Source organism: Hyperoodon ampullatus (assembly GCF_949752795.1).
Source record: "Hyperoodon ampullatus genome assembly, chromosome: 15".
In the NCBI taxonomy this organism is placed as follows: domain Eukaryota; kingdom Metazoa; phylum Chordata; class Mammalia; order Artiodactyla; family Ziphiidae; genus Hyperoodon; species Hyperoodon ampullatus.
The window spans coordinates 20,253,568-20,256,828 of NC_136928.1; positions in this window are offsets into that span (position 1 = coordinate 20,253,568).

A 3,261-nucleotide genomic window follows, 5' to 3' on the forward strand; every position below is an offset into this window, starting at 1 on the left:
GAAATGAAATTGAACTATTTGTAATGAGGTGGATGGACCTAGAGTCTGTCATACAGAGTGAAGTAAGTCAGAAAGAGAAAGACAAATACTGTATGCTGACACATATATATGGAATTTAAGAAAAAAAAAGGTCATGAAGAACATAGGGGTAAGACAGGAATAAAGACACAGACCTACTAGAGAATGGACTTGAGGATATGGGGAGGGGGAAGGGTAAGCTGTGACAAAGTGAAAGAGCGGCATGGACATATATACACTACCAAACGTAAGGTAGATAGCTAGTGGGAAGCAGCCGCATAGCACAGGGAGATCAGCTCGGTGCTTTGTGACCGCCTGGAGGGGTGGGATAGGGAGGGTGGGAGGGAGACGCAAAAGGGAGGGGATATGGGAACATATGTATACATATAACTGATTAAATTTGTGATAAAGCAAAAAATAAAAATAAAAAAAAAAATAAATAAATAAAAAAAAAAAAAAAAAAAAAAAAAAAAAAAAAAAAAAAAAAAAGATGCTACCGAAAAACTACTAGAGCTAATCAATGAATTTGGTAAAGTAGCAGGATACAAAATTAATGCACAGAAATCTCTGGCATTCCTGTACACTAATGATGAAAAATCTGAAAATGAAATCAAGAAAACACTCCCATTTACCATTGCAACAAAAAGAATAAAATATCTAGGAATAAACCTACCTAAGGAGACAAAAGACCTGTATGCAGAAAATTATAAGACACTGATGAAAGAAATTAAAGATGATATAAATAGATGGAGAGATATACCATGCTCCTGGATTGGAAGAATCAATATTGTGAAAATGACTCTACTACCCAAAGCAATCTACAGATTCAATGCAATCCCTATCAAACTACCACTGGCATTTTTCACAGAAGTAGAACAAAAAATTTCACAATTTGTTTGGAAAAACAAAAGACCCCGAATAGCCAAAGCAATCTTGAGAACGAAAAACGGAGCTGGAGGAATCAGGCTGCCTGACTTCAGACTATACTACAAAGCTACAGTAATTAAGACAGTGTGGTACTGGCATAAAAGCAGAAAGATAGATCAGTGGATCAGGATAGAAAGCCCACAGATAAACCCACGCACATATGGCCAACTTATCTTTGATAAAGGAGGCAGGAATGTACAGTGGAGAAAGGACAGCCTCTTCAATAAGTGGTGCTGGGAAAACTGGACAGGGACATGTAAAAGTATGAGATTAGATCATTCCCTAACACCATACACAAAAATAAGCTCAAAATGGATTAAAGACCTAAATGTAAGGCCAGAAACTATCAAACTCTTAGAGGAAAACATAGGTAGAACACTCTATGACATAAATCACAGCAAGATCCTTTTGGACCCACCTCCTAGAGAAATGGAACTAAAAACAAAGATAAACAAATGGGACCTAATGAAACTTCAAAGCTTTTGCACAGCAAAGGAAACCATAAACAAGACCAAAAGACAACCCACAGAATGGGAGAAAATATTTGCAAATGAAGCAACTGACAAAGGATTAATCTCCAAAATTTATAAACAGCTCATGCAGCTCAATAGCAAAAAAACAAACAACCCAATCCAAAAATGGGCAGAAGACTTAAATAGGCATTTCTCCAAAGAAGATATACAGACTGCCAACAAACACATGAAAGAATGCTCAACATCATTAATCATTAGAGAAATGCAAATCAAAACTACAATGAGATATCATCTCACACCAGTCAGAATGGCCATCATCAAGAAATCTAGAAACAATAAATGCTGGAGAGGGTGTGGAGAAAAGGGAACACTCTTGCACTGCTGGTGGGAATGTGAATTGGTACAGCCACTATGGAGAACAGTATGGAGGTTCCTTAAAAAACTACAAATAGAACTACCATATGACCCAGCAATCCCACTACTAGGCATATACCCTGAGAAAACCATAATTCAAAAAGAGACATGTACCAAAATGTTCATTGCAGCTCTATTCACAATAGCCCGGAGCTGGAAACAACCTAAGTGTCCATCATCAGATGAATGGATAAAGAAGATGTGGCACATATATACAATGGAATATTACTCAGCCATAAAAAGAAACGAAACTGAGCTATTTGTAATGAGGTGGATAGACCTAGAGTCTGTCATACAGAGTGAAGTAAGTCAGAAAGAGAAAGACAAATACCGTATGCTAACACATATATATGGAATTAAAAAAAAAAAATGTCATGAAGAACCTAGGGGTAAAACGGGAATAAAGACACAGACCTACTTGAGAATGGACTTGAGGATATGGGGAAGGGGAAGGGGAAGCTGTGACAAAGGGAAAGAGAGGCATGGACATATATACACTACCAAACGTAAGGTAGATAGATAGTGCGAAGCAGCCGCAGAGCACAGGGAGATCAGCTTGGTGCTTTGTGACTGCCTGGAGGGGTGGGATGGGGAGGGTGGGAGGGAGGGAGATGCATGAGGGAGGGGAGGTGGAAACAGATGTATATGTATGACTGATTCACTTTGTTATAAAGCAGAAACTAATAAAAAAAAAAAATACCTGTTGTAGCTGCTGCTATGTTAGTGTGGCTTCTAAACCACTCAGAGGAGCTGTGGAGGTTTTGTCTATATTTTTGTTTTTCTTTGTGATAAGATTAATACATGCTTATTATAGAAATTTTAGATAAAAAGCCCCAGCAAGCCCCAGAGAAGGGCCAAACCAACCAACTACAAGAAGCAACCCAATTTTGATATACTGTTATTATTTCTTTTAGCCTTTCTGGTGCATTTCTATGCAGCTATACCATTTCGTACAAGTGGTTTAGTGTCTTACCTTATAAAGTGAAGGTGTGAGCTTTAGCAGGATCTGGAAGTATGGGGAGACTTTGCAAGTGGGTCCTGGCAGTGGGTACATTCCAGGTGGGGAACACATCCATGTAAGTAGAGGCACGATGGTTTAGGGTCTAGTGGGTAGTCTATTTTGGGTGTAGCATAGATTAGATTTGGGGGAAATTTAAATGGAAATGAACGTTGGAACAGTTGATGGAAGTTTTGTTAATCTTAAGTTGTGTGAGTTTGTCCCCAGTTCTGTTAAAAATCTTCATTCCCCTTTTCCCCAGTTTGCATCCAGAAGCATGATCACATAAATGATGTAGGAAGACTAACCCATCAGTGTGACTTGCGGGTAAGGGTGGGACCGGGGTGGGGAGTCTGTGTATGTAGTTTTAGAGATGTTTTTGGGAATAGTAACATTTAAAATTTTTCTTTCATTCCTCTGTTTCTCCAGGAG